The sequence below is a fragment of the Tamandua tetradactyla genome, chromosome 8 (genome assembly GCF_023851605.1).
Source record: "Tamandua tetradactyla isolate mTamTet1 chromosome 8, mTamTet1.pri, whole genome shotgun sequence".
In the NCBI taxonomy this organism is placed as follows: domain Eukaryota; kingdom Metazoa; phylum Chordata; class Mammalia; order Pilosa; family Myrmecophagidae; genus Tamandua; species Tamandua tetradactyla.
The window spans coordinates 75,024,273-75,038,288 of record NC_135334.1 but is presented as its reverse complement, the minus strand read 5'-3'; the positions used below and the strand labels follow the sequence as shown (position 1 = coordinate 75,038,288).

Below are 14,016 nucleotides of genomic sequence, written 5' to 3'. Positions count from 1 at the left end.
AGGTAGAACTATTTGCAAAGTCAGAGGAGGTGAGAAGAGAAGAGGAACTGAGGAAGATCTGACGTGTGCGACCCAGAGGACAAGACCCTAGAGGCTTAGGGGAAGGGTGCTCAGTCACTGCTTGGTTAAATTTCTGATTCTCAGATTATGTTAGAAGGAACAGAGAAATTTATTTCCAAGAGATAAATTCAAACCTTAGGGTTTGGAAGAGATGAAACAATGGATCTAAAATTAAAGAAGCATTAGGGAAAGTAAAATGCATTACCCATTATTCCTAAAAATGAATATATATCCCCACATATTATAAATATGGTCATTTACCATAGTCTGGAGTGTCAGATAATGAAGGCATAGGAGAACGAAACATTTATCTAGACAGACAGACAGACAAGTGCTAGCCTGTGAAGAGCAGAGAAAAGCAGTCCAGCCACTGATGCCAAGGGAGCTCAGACTCATCTAGCACAAAGGAGCCATTGTGCTTGGCATGTGGAGTGGAAAGAAGGCCATTTTTTTGTTGTTGTTGCTTAAAAGGCCTGAAACCAGTGCTACTCCAAGGGCTTTCTGTCTGCTGGGAGGATGCCTTGATACAAGCCAGGGCACAGACCCTTGGCATGCAGGAACTCCTCAATCAGCACCCTACACTGTAGTGGAGACAAAGAGGAGTCTAGACCAAGATTTACAGACTATTCAGATGTTTAACATCTACCCACTAAGCTGCCAATAACACACTCCAATCATGTAAATTAAAAAAAAAAAAGTCTATATATTGCTCAATGTCCTCTGGGAAGTAAAAATCACCCTCAATTGAGAATCACTGCTCTAGACACGATATTAAATAAAGGCAGAGGGTCTAAAAGGGGGCTGTGATTGCCAGTAAGAGGCTAGAAAATTTGGTAAGGTAAACTTGGTGTGTTTACAGACTTCAAATGATTCACGTGTCCAAATCCCAGGAGGAAATGCCACAAAAGACACTCTCCTATTGTCATGAGCCTCACATTTCCCGGAGCCTAACCATGTGGTCCCTAGCCAGATTAAAGACTAATCTCTGGGGTGGCCCACAGTGGCTCAGCAGGCAGAGTTCTCACCTGCCACACCGGAAACCTGGGTTTGATTGCTGGTGCCTGCCCATGGGAAAAAAAAAAAAGACTAATCTCCAGGCAAAATGAAGAACGATGCTACACAGAATCAGAGAAGGCCAGTACCTGGAGTTTTCCACACAACAAATGGTCCTTTCACAGGAGAGATGCTCAAAATGACTAACTTTGTAGCCTCCAAACCTCTTTAACAACATTAACTATAAAAGAATTTTGAGCACACTTTGTCCATATGTAATTGTTTATAAATTAGATTTATGTACTAATAGGTTTATGTACTAATTTATGTACTAATATTATAAAACATACTTATTCGTATGTATGAAGAATGAAATAAAAATTAATACAATGTGACTACCAGCTCTAATATTTTCTTTTAGTACCTCAATTATTGTCTTAGGCATGCCCTGCTGGAGTGTGCATACGCCATTCACAGACTACTAGACACACAGTCTAACTCATGTCTGTAACAGATGACCTAAACTTCACAGCTTTGCCCTGGAGGCTGCCTCTGTTGAGCTCGTAATCTGGCAGGCAATCCTCACTTAAAAATCAGTCAAGGTCTTGCACCATTTACTTATTCATCCTTGCACATTGCCCTCAGGCTTCTAGATCTTTGTCATTTCCTTTGCCAGAAAAGCTCTTTTCCCTATCTTGGCCTACTAAAAGTATTTAAAACCCAGCTCTAGCCCTTTTGTTAAAATTCTTTGGGACCCATTTCAAAACATCTTTCTCTAAAACTCTCTACTTATTAGTACACACTTTCTTTAAACAGATATAATTTTCTTTCTTTTTTTTAGCAATATTTACGTTCATTATCTTTTGTTTTAATTGTGAAATATATATGCACGTTTATTTTTTAATACAAAAAAGCAATAAATTTCCAAGTACATTCTAACAAGTAGTTATAGTACAGATATTAAAATTTGGTATGAATTACATTTCCACAATTTTTCATTTTTTCTTCTAGCTGCTCCAAGAAATATCAATATAATGATCTGTTAAATCCTATTTCTCTGTTATATTCCTTCTTTTTAAATAACATATATACATAAAAGCAATAAATTTCAAAGTACATTGCAACAATTACTTATAGAACAGATTTCAGACTTATTGTCTAACACATACCTTATACAGTTATTATTTAGTCACCTACCTGTCTTCTTCATTAGGTAGACTAAAAATTACACGGTGATAGGACATGGGTCCCAATGTCTACCTATTCCCCAGTGTCTAACATAGGGATCTAAAAAATTTACTGAATGCAAAAAAAATAATCAAATGAATGAAAGAACAAATGATGGCAATCTGTGGGTCCCGAACATCTGCTACGCATCCCATAAGGATTTACATTTGTGGTCTTAATAAACACATTGCTCTCCCCAACAGACTTCCAATGGAGGTAAAGAAGAGGGCCATAAAAAAATTAAAAAGTGCTTACTATTTTATGTATATTGGCAGAGAACTCCAGAAATTGATGTTCTGCTAGTGTTTTAGATAGTAAATATAGATCCTGGCCTCAATACTATATTTCAGAGACAGGAAGGGGACTTTTCCATTTGAGAAAGATTTTTATATAAAACAAAAAAAATTATAAAAACAAATCATCCAGGATTGCCAAATCTCTAGGTATTTTAAAAGGTTGGTAAAAAAAACAAAACAAAAACAAAAACAAAAACAAACAAACAAACAAACAAAACCTATAGCTCAGATGCAGCTTCATTCAGTGTTTTAACATGATTACTTTACAATTAGGTATTATTGTACTGTCCATTTTGAGTTTTTGTATCTAGTCCTGTTGCACAGTCTGTATCTCTTCAGCTTCAATTACCCATTATCTTACCCTGTTTCTACCTCCTTCTGGACTCTGTTACCAATGACATATTCCAAGTTTATTCTCGAATGTCCGTTCACATCAGTGGGACCATACAGTATTTGTCCTTTAGTTTTTGGCTAGACTCACTCAGCATAATGTTCTCTAGGTCCATCCATGTTATTACATGCTTCATAAGTTTATCCTGTCTTAAAGCTGCTTTGTCTGGTGTGTCGCTAGTTCTTCTAAACCGATGCAAATGTACTAAGAAACGATGATCATGCATCTATGTGATGATGTTAAGAATTACTGATTGCATATGTAGAATGGTATGATTTCTAAATGTTGGGTTAATTTCTTTTTTTTCCGTTAATTAATAAAAAAAAAAGGCTGGGTTTTTATTATAGAAAGTAGTAGAAACATTACTAGATTTGAAGCTAGAACACCTTGATTTCTATCCTATCTACCATGGATCAGCTTGGATAAATCACTTAACATTTCTGAACCTCAATTTTCTCTTCTGTGAAATACTGATCTTGTCATTTAACAATCTGTTATAGACCAGGCACAGTGATCAAGACAGAGATCTCTGTCCCCTCTTAGCTTAGAATCTAGCAATACCTATCTTCCAGAGTCGTTGAATTAAATGAGTTCACATGTTTGAAAGTGACTATGATTTAATACAAACTCAGAAGTAATGGTTTCTTCATCATACATTCAATAAGAAATAGATGCTGAGTACTGGTCAGAACTTGGATGGTAGAGCTACAGGTCCACCAGAGGGAAGAAACGTGAGCAAAGGCTCAGAACTATAAAATGTGGGCATGCTCAGAAAATAGACTCTAGCTTGTCTGGAGTCCAAGGGTCACATAAAGAAACAAGTGAGGTATTGCTGAGATTAACTGATTAAGGACATTGAAAGCAAATGGTTTCAAACTCCAAAAACATATATTGATTGAAAAAAAAATTACTGAACATTTATTACTTGCCAGGCACTGCAATATAAACTGCACTATATACAAATAATTATAAGTTGGGCAGTAATCAATACAATGAAGAAAAATAAAACAGGGCAAGAGGATAAAGAGTAGTGATATCAAATCAGGTCAGAGAAGGCCCTTCTGAAGAAGTGACATTTGAACAGAAAACAAAATGAAGGTATGAGCCATGTGGACACTTCGTGGAAGAGCATTCCAGGCAAGGGGAACAGCAGGTATCACTCCTTAGAACTTGAGCTATAGCGAAAGCCTCAGGAATGTGCCACGGCAGATCCTTGGCTATGACTAAACCTTTCTCTTGCCAGGGGAAAAATAAGCAGTAATGGGCTCTTGAACCAGTATCCCTTTCCCCTAATAGATTAGTGGTGATTCCAGATAAAACCATCAACTACTTTAGTGGTTTCAAACCCACATACCCAAACACCTGTGTCTGTCAGAAAGGTTGTCAATAACTTCTTTGTCCCTCCTTCACACAGCTATTAGTCAGTTAGTTGGTCATTTGACCAGCCATTTGGTCAGCCAGCCAGATATAGAGAAGTGGTCAAGACTTTGGAACCAGGGTCTTCATTTACTAGATGTACAATCATAGGCAAATTACTTAACCATTCTATACCTCACTTTTGTCACCTATAAAAAATAGTGAGAATCAGAATATTCACATCATAAGATTGTAATGAAGATACAGGAAGTTCCTAGCATACAATAAGCTCTAAATAAATTTTAACTTTTATTATTATCACCATACATTCACCAAACTTTTTTTTAATCATCTTTAATGGATTGGAGATATGGCTTGTAAAGAGTAAAAAAATCACAGTAGGTACATGAAAGAACCCTGTAACAACTACCACATGAACTTATTTCCTTACTGATTTTTCTATATGGTCATAAAGTACATAACTATAGGTACAGCAGTAAAAGGAATATTTACAGATAAAATAAAATCCTTTTGTGGCCACCATCCAGGTTAACAAATTGAGCATTGTCAGCATCCCAGGAACCCTCAGAGTGCCCCTCCCTATCACAATAATCATTCTCTCCCTTAATTCATTCACCAAACTTTCATTGGCTTTTATTCTAGCATGTCCTCAATGGGTTTCTGCACTGAGAGATGAATCATGCATGATCTCTCTTCTCAAGGGCTCTCCTCTAGAGAGGAAGACATACAAGGAAACAAATAAATATAATACAGTATGTACAGTATGACAAGCGCTAGGTCAGAGAGACGGAAATATGTGGTGCTGTGGGAACACAGAGAAAGAAGTGATTGACTGCCATATTGAGTTTAAAAAAAAGTATCACAAGCTAAGTTTCTTATTTGCTACTCTGTATAAGGAACATGGCAAGGTGTCCACAAAATCCTCTCAAAGGGCGGTGTGATGGTGGCTCAGCAGCAGAATTCTTGCATGCCACACTGCAGACCCGGGTTCGATTCCCAGTGCCTGCCCAAGCAAAAAAAAAAAAAAAAAACTACTCCTCCCAAAGTGGCCCTCCCTATGGATAGTTTGTGACCTGGACCTGTGGATTGTCTTTCTGAGCAATTTCCTTCTGGCTTCCACTGATACACCTGGTTAACTGAAGTAGAGGGAGGTACAGGCTTGTGTTTTCTAATACAATGTCCATATCAAGCCCTAAATCATCACTGCAAAAAGAAGTTGGTCCTTGGGCCAAGGCCTCATGTAACAGACTTACTGGGCTACCTGGCAAATACCAGGGCTCAATAGTATATGCTATTGAAAACCACTGCAGAGCAACTGCAGGGCTAGCAGAGAACCAGATTACAGAAAGGCCAGCATCCTGGCTGCAGAATTGTAAAAGTATCTGGGCTTTGGAATGATGAATGATCCAAACAACATAAAAACAGAAAATGGTAGAGCCAAGGATAAACTTTATTCTTCTGCATCCCTACTCTGAGCCATGTCATGTAATAAGTGTTAGGATTTGGAATCATATTAGATCCTACCCTCAGGAAGTCTGGTGGAAAAAGATATGGGAACAGATCCTTGCAATTAGTATGGTAAGTGTTATGATGAGATATGCAAAAGAGGCTGTGGAACAAGGAACAGGGCACCTAACCTACCTGTACTTCTCAGGGAAGGCTTTTTGAAAAGGTAGGATTTGACCAGGTAAACAAAGGAGGAAAGAAGGACAGCAGAAACAGCATATATGAAATCATCAAGAGATGAAAGAGAGTGACATATTCTAGAAACTGCAGATAAATCAACATAGCTACAGAGAAAATGTAAAGAATTATAGAAAATTAGATCAGAGAAATAAACATGGAACTGATAAGCTAAACTAAACTAGCACATGTGTGGCATCCAAAAGTATTCAGCAAATTTTTTAAAAATGCAGGGATGTTTGTATGAATTGCAGGAGAGTAACTACCTTTGGGGCTAATGTGCAGAGGTGGAGAAGGAATGACAGAAAACTACAGTATTAATAAACAAAGTCTTAGGATATAAAAGAAAATCACCAGATTTTTGTTTTAAGTACATAGTGATCTTTTTTTTCAGCTGAGTTATTTCATTTTGAGACTATGGATGTTATGTGATTCCAATGCATCTGATTAGTACCTCATAGATAATAAAAAAAATAAAATAAAGTAAAAATCAATGACATTTTCTTCAAAAATTTCTTTTGTCAACATTTCTGAAATTTTTGGTACCTTATTTCAGTTGAGTCAAAATTAGACACCAGTTGTTATCTAAACTTATTCTATTGGAAAGCCAATATTTATTTTCTCAAAATAAAATATGATTACTATATATAGTTATACAGAAACTTATTTATGACATTTTTAGCAGTATCTTTATTTCTACAGGATCCATCTAGAAATAGTTCTTCCACCCAGAAACCCAGTGTCCTAGCATGTTTGTTTCCTTATTTAAAAAAAAAAAAGAATGCCATGAAAAAATGTAAGCAGAGATGTGACCAGATATTTATTATACAAAGATCTCTCTGGAACCAATTGAAGTTCAGACAGCAGTAGAGTTAGTGAACAGTAACAGTCAAAAAACACTGTATGAAGTACAACATTCCAAACAAAAGATGATGAACTTGAGACTTCTGTTTCAGGCCAAGATGAAGTAATAGGGATGGGATTTATGCTTCTTTCTGGGCATCATGTATAATGTCCTCAATCAATTCTCACATTATCCTCGCTTAGTTGTATAATCATCAACACTCTCAATTTTAGACGATTTTCATTGCTCCCAAGAGAAATATAACCAATAAACACACCCTCACCAAACAGAAAACCTCCCCTTAACTCTTGTCCATCCTCCCCAATTATCTGCCCCGAGTACTGCTGTAGTATTGTTGATGTCTTTCTGTTAAACATAGACCATAGCCTCCAATAGCAGTTTTCCCCCACCCTCTCTTATTTATTCTTTGTACAAGATTCATACCTTTGAAGCAGTTCATGCAAGAACTTATATTTGTAGTGTTAATCAGTGGGACACATGGCTCTATACAACCCCCTTCAATATGGCAATGTTACTTATAGACTCACTAATGAACTGCCTTCACTTCTGTCCATTCCCTAATATTTAAGCTCAACCTCATTGGCTAACCATTCTGTGTAACTCTAAGCCCTAAGGTCTATTATTTACAGTAACATTGTAATATTTTTACATTAATTGTTACAAAGACACTATACCAAATCTAAATGTCAACAATAGTGGCATATAAGGGGTATGGGAAATGAGAATGTTCTCATATTAACTGTAGCAGTGAAAACACAACTATGTGATTATACCAAGAGTCACTGATTGTACACTTAGGACGGATTGTATGGTGTGTGAATAAAAATATTTTTAAATACTCAATGATTGAGGGCCATGGTGGCTCAACAGGCAGAGTTCCTGCCTGCCATGCTGGAGACCTGGGTTCGATTCCCAGTGCCTGGCCATGTAAAAAAAAAGATTGAAAACTGGTAAACCAGCTTGCTGTTCCAACCTCAGGCCAGTAACTGGATGGTATTTGAAAATGGTATTATAATGCTACAGGGTTCAATAAACTGGGGTTAATGCAAGATGACAGAATAGCCGAGAATAAAGATGTAAAAGAACCCATAAGAAGGCCTCCTGAGAACCTTTATAATGACTGGGTATTTTGAATTACGAGAGCACTGGACCTGAGAATGAGACAGCATATCTTGCCTAAAGAGCAGTGAACAAAATACGAGGAGGATAAAATCTATCTTGAACCATATCTGAAAGAAGCTTTTTGGGAAAGAAAAGAAGAAGAAGAACGGCAAAGAAATAATCATGTAACTAAAACAATGCAGCTGTCCTCAAAGTACTTTTATGAAGTTGGTAAAACCTAAAATGTAAAATTTAAGGGCTATTTGGGCTACAAATGTGTTACTTTAAACAAATATCATTTGTAATCAGTGTTGGTTTTTGAATTCCAAACCTTATAAAAATTTTAACTACTGGTTTTACTTACCTGTTATAACTTTTTCCAAACAAGCTATATTTAGCTAGTGTTTAATTGCTTCTTGGGACTTAGAGAGAAACTTTAATCAGTTCTCACTGTCTGGATAACCTCAATTTACTAAAGGACATAAGGATATAATGTTATACCAAGTAGTCACCTTTATATTGCTTTTGTAGGTTAGCAAGATGCTTGTGAGTGAGCCCCATAAGGGCATAACTTGCATGTATGAAATGGAGCAAGAAGCAAGTACCAGTACCTGATTGCACCTGAAGTAAACAGAGCAGTCCAGCAGACTAGTTTTCATCCTTCATAAGTCTTTAGTAGAGTGAAAAGAAGAGAAAGGATTCATTACCCAGTTTACCAAGATTGGGAACCAGCCCCAGTTTAGCCCTCTTCAACCACTGGCTTTCAAAATATTTGATTTTGTACCAGTTTTATAGGTTTGATTAGTAAAAGTTAATCTACTATTTACTGCAGCTTGTTTGTGGTAGCAAAGAAAATTATTATCAACCTAAATATTTTTCTATTAGGGATATATCCAAGCCAGGGATGAGTATGCAGTGATTTAAGAGAATGAGATAAATCTGTTACCAACATGGTAATTTTTCATTTAAATGACAAAAGACGTCACAGGATAATTGTCCTCTGGTTTCAAAAACATAACAAAAGTACAAACAAACAAACAAAACCAACCCTTATTGAAACTACTGGTATGGAAGTGTACTGATCAAATGTTTGTCAGCATTGTTTGCTTCTGGGTGAAGGGAAGTAAAGGGAAATAATAGCTTTTTAATGAATATATTTGTTTAAACTTGTCTAAGAATTTATTCCTGTTATTTTTTTAGCTATAAATATTCCATAAATGTTATTAAAATAAATGCAAGATCTAAAGATAAAAAAAAGCTAATTCAAGGAATAGTACATGCTTATTGACAGTTTTAATTTATTTTTCATTCAATTGCTGGTTCATATTCTTTGCTTGATTTTCAGCTGTCTTCCATGTTGTATATTTGATTTCCTTTTTATTGTAGATATTACATCCAATATGGCTAAATCAGTTGTGTCCACATTGTGATATTTTGTTTTATATATTTCCCCCAATTTTCTATTGGTATTTTAAACTGGGATCATGGAAATCTTCACCATATATTTGTATTTCATTATGTTGAAAAAATAAGAGAAAGTGTAAAAATAAAGAAAATAAAGGCACTGAAAAAAAAATTTTGATTTTGCATTCTAACTGATAAAACAAAAATAATGTACATAGCCCCAATATGGAGGTGTACAAATCATATGTATGTATGCCAAAGGTAATTTGTATATTAGAAAACAAAAAAGTAGACATTAGAAAAATAGATAAAGATATAAAGACAAATTATAGTTTCTCCTCATAGCCTAGTGATTTGTCCACTCTCAAAAATTTTAACTATTGTCAGTATACTGTAAGGATTGAATATGAGTAATAGTTTTAAGGTTCTAGGTTGATTGCCTTGAATATAAACTAGATTCAATAATGTCACCCCTAAATTCTGAAGTGCTTCCTTTGGTAACAGTGAAAGGGATGGAAGCGCAGCGAGATGGGAAGAAACTATATGGAAACCACAGTGGTCCAGAGCAAGCCATGACTGTGTGGGGCAGAAATATATGATTGGGATCTTACCTCGAAGAACAAAACAGACTAAGAAAAACAAGTTTTAGATTGTATTTTAAATTCTGAAAGAAACAAAGTGTGTATGTACATTTAGCAGATTTGTACATATGTGTATGTGCATGTGTGTGTGTCTAAACCCTGAAAGACAAGATATGACGTTCCACATTCATTATGATTAAGTTGCAACATGATCATAAAGGAGTCTTTTAAATTTTTTGTAAATATATTAGAAAACCTCTTTAAAATCTTTAAGAGCCTTTCTTCTAGTGAATACTTCAGATTATTTTCTGAAGCACTTATCCTGAAATTCTTCATGAAGATTCTGTTACTTGTCAGATTCAAATCTGACAGATCCTCATTTGATAACAGTTTTGCTCATGGTAAAAGCAGTTCTACATTAACACATAATATAAACAAGATTTACCATTTTATTTTGCAATCACCTTGCATCACATTTTTGGAACCATATCTAAAATCAAAGAATGTGAGGAAGATGTTGATAAATGCTAGTGTTAAGGATGTTTTAGTGGGGGATTATTTACTTAAAGGTCAGTTGATTAGTCAATATTTTTGTGTTACGATGTGTTCATACAGAATTTAACATAGGTCTTCAGGTGATAAATTCTCAGACAATGAAGGACCCCCACTGTTTAAATGCTGGCTAGTCATGCTCCAATTCCATTTCTCTCTCACCCACGTCAAATAAATTTGAATCTCATAACTGCTGATACATGTAATGTTCACATTCAATGTGGCAAACATTTTGGTAATACTTAACAAGAAGCTAAAAATCATTTTAAATAATTCCAATACCAAACAAATAAAGAAACAAACAAACAAAATCAATGATGAAGAGAAAATCTTAAATTTAGCATGAGAAAAAAGTATAGGTTACATATACCTATTTGTAACAAACAGAAAAGTGACTTCAGAATTCTCCTAAAATACAAAACAAAAGATGGTGGAGCAACTAATCTTTAAAGTACTGAAAGAGCAGCTCAACTGCCAACATATATTCTGTATTCGGTAAAAATATCTTTTAAAAAATGATGGCATACTCAACAACAAAAACACAAACAACCCAGTTTAAAAATGAGCAAAACACTTGAGTAGACATGTCTCCAAAGAATGTATATAAATGGCCAAAAAGCACATTAAAAGATGCTCAACTTAGCTAGCAATTAGGAAAATGCAAATCAAGCCCACAATGAGATACCATTTTATATCCACTAAAATGAATACTAATTAAAAAAACATAAAATAGCAAATGCTGGAGAGGATGCAGAGAAATAGGAACACTCATTCATTTTTTATGGGAATGTGAAATAGTGAAACTATTCACTGTTGTGGAAAACAGTCAGTTCCTCAGAAGTTAAGTATAAAATTGCCATATAATCCAGCAATACCACTTCTAGGTATAGAAGCAAAAGAACTTACAGCAAGGACACAAAGAGATATTTGCACACTGATGTCACAGCAGCATTATTCATAATTGCCAAAAGATGGAAGTAACCCATGTGTACATCAACTGATGAAAGGATAAACAAAAAGTGTATATACATGCGATGGAATATTATTTACCTGTGAAAAGGAACAAAGTTCTGATACAAGCAACAACATGGATGAAACTTGAAATCATCATGTTAAGTGAAATAAGCCAGACACAAAAGGGCAAATTTTGTGTGATCTCACTGATAATAAATTGTTAGAACAAGTAAATTCATAGAGCTATAAACTAGAATACAGGTTATCAGGTGCCAGAATAAGGTGGGGAACTGAGAACCTAATGCTTACATGGTACAAACTTTTTTCCTGAAATATTGGAAAAGTTTTGGTAGTGGATAGTGATGGGAGCACAACATTGTGACCATAACTAACATCAGTAAATTATATATTTGAACGTGGTTAAAAGGGGGAAATTTAAAGCATATATTTTACTAGAATAAAAATATTAAAAAACAAAACAAAACATAGAAATGCACAATCAGTGAACTCTAATATAAACTCTGGACTATAGTTAATAGTACACTTATAATAATGTTCCATCAATTGTAACAAAGGTATCACGCTAATGCAAAACGTTAATAGGGAAAAACACTAGAAAGGAGAGGTATATGGGAATTCTGCATTTTGTGCATAATTGTGCTATTATAGGGTAGAACAAAGAATAGACTGCTCTTTACAGAAACAGCACAATGTAATAACAAACATACTAGTAAAATTAAACTCAAAGAGATAATGACTTGAGAATGGATATTACTAGAAAACAAAATTAGTATTTTAGAAAATTGAAAATATGCCTTATAACATTAAAAAATGAAATGAATATTTTTTACCTATCATCTTAGCAAAGACTTAGATGATTATTATATCCAAGAAAATAATATTTTCAACAATTTCTGCATTATAAGTTGACACAGCCATTTTAGAGTGTAAACTACCAATATTAATTAAAATTCTCAATGTTCAGATCCTTGGAACCCAGAGCTTGAATGTCTAGAAATTAATCCTGAACCAAAAAAAAAGGGCTAAGAGTATTTGTTGAAGACTTTTTTTAAAATAACAGTTTGGAAACAGTCAAATGTTTATCAATAAAGAAATATCTAACCAATATATCTATAAAATGTAATATTCTACAAAGAAAATGCCAAAGATTGCTATAAAAAAGGAGCAAATTACATACAATAACCTAAATTTTTAATAAGTATTAATATGTATATGAAAGAAATTGAAGTGAAACAGATCATAGACATAAATGTAAAGTCTAAAACTTTAAAGCTAGAAAAAAGCATAAGAAAAAAATCCTTGTGTGACACTGGGCTAGGCAAAGATTTCTTAGACATGCGAATGTAAAAGTAAGCCACAGAGTGGGAAAAAAATATTTGCAAAGCATAAATCCAGTAACGGTCTTGATATCTAGAACATACAAAGAATTCTTAAAACTTAGAAATAAAACAAACAACCCAATAAAAAAATGGACACAATTTTGTATACTCCAATAAAGAAGATATATGGATGGCAACCAGGTACATGAAAACATGCCCATAGTCATTAGTTGTCAGGCAAATGCAAAATAAAACCACAATGAGATGTCACTACACTAGCAGAATGATTAAAATTAAAAAGACTGATCATACCAAGTGTAGGGGGAGGTACTGGAAGTCTAATACACCACTGGTAGAAATGTAAAATGGCACACTCTCTTTGGAAAATAGTGTGACAGTTTCTTAAAAAGTTAAACATATACCCATCATATGATTTAACCATTCTACTCCTAACTATTTACCCAAGAAAAAAGGAAAAATAAATCTACACAAAACGTACACAAATGTTCATAGCAGCTTTATTTGTAATAGCAAAACCTGGAAACATCTCTAAAGTCTACCAACAAGTGACTGGATAAATAAATTGTGGTATATCCATATAATGGAATATTACTTAGCAATAAAAAGGAATGAACTACTGATACATGAAAAGACATGAATGAATTTGAAAATAATCATGCTGAGTAAAACATATCATATTTTAAAACTGTACATATTATTTGATTTAATTCATATAAAACTACGGAAAATGTAAGCTAATCTATAAAAACAAAAAGCAGATCTGTGGTTAACTGGGAAGGGATGTATGGAGAGGAGCCAGAGGAAGGGGTTACATAGGGACAAAAGAAACCTTTTGGGAGTGATGGATATTTAGCTTGTGTATAGTGATGGTTTTGATAGGTTTATACATGGGTTAAGCTTATCAAACTGTACACTTTAAATATTTACAGCTTATTGTATGTCAATTATAACTCAATAGAGCTCTTCTTAAAAAAAAATAGATGAAGCTGAGCTATAGCAATGTCAGAAGAAATGATTTAAGACATATTAAATAGGTAGAATCCTCAGGACATGGCAACAGAAGTAAGGTGAGAGATGCTCGGTCTCCTTAATTATCAAATGGGGATATAAGTAAAATCTTTTATCTTCAAGTGGTTACTTAAATATAAAATGGGGCGGGCCATGGTGGCTC

General features: G+C 34.5%; 1 protein-coding gene and 1 pseudogene across 7 annotated transcripts in view; one reads left to right on the top strand and one right to left on the bottom strand.

The window, feature by feature from the left end:
• STIM1 (stromal interaction molecule 1) overlaps positions 1-14,016 on the bottom strand; it is a 311,883-nt gene that overhangs the window by 79,577 nt on the left and 218,290 nt on the right. The window lies entirely within an intron of this gene.
• On the top strand, positions 7,936-8,235 carry LOC143643915 (cytochrome b-c1 complex subunit 7 pseudogene; annotated as a pseudogene).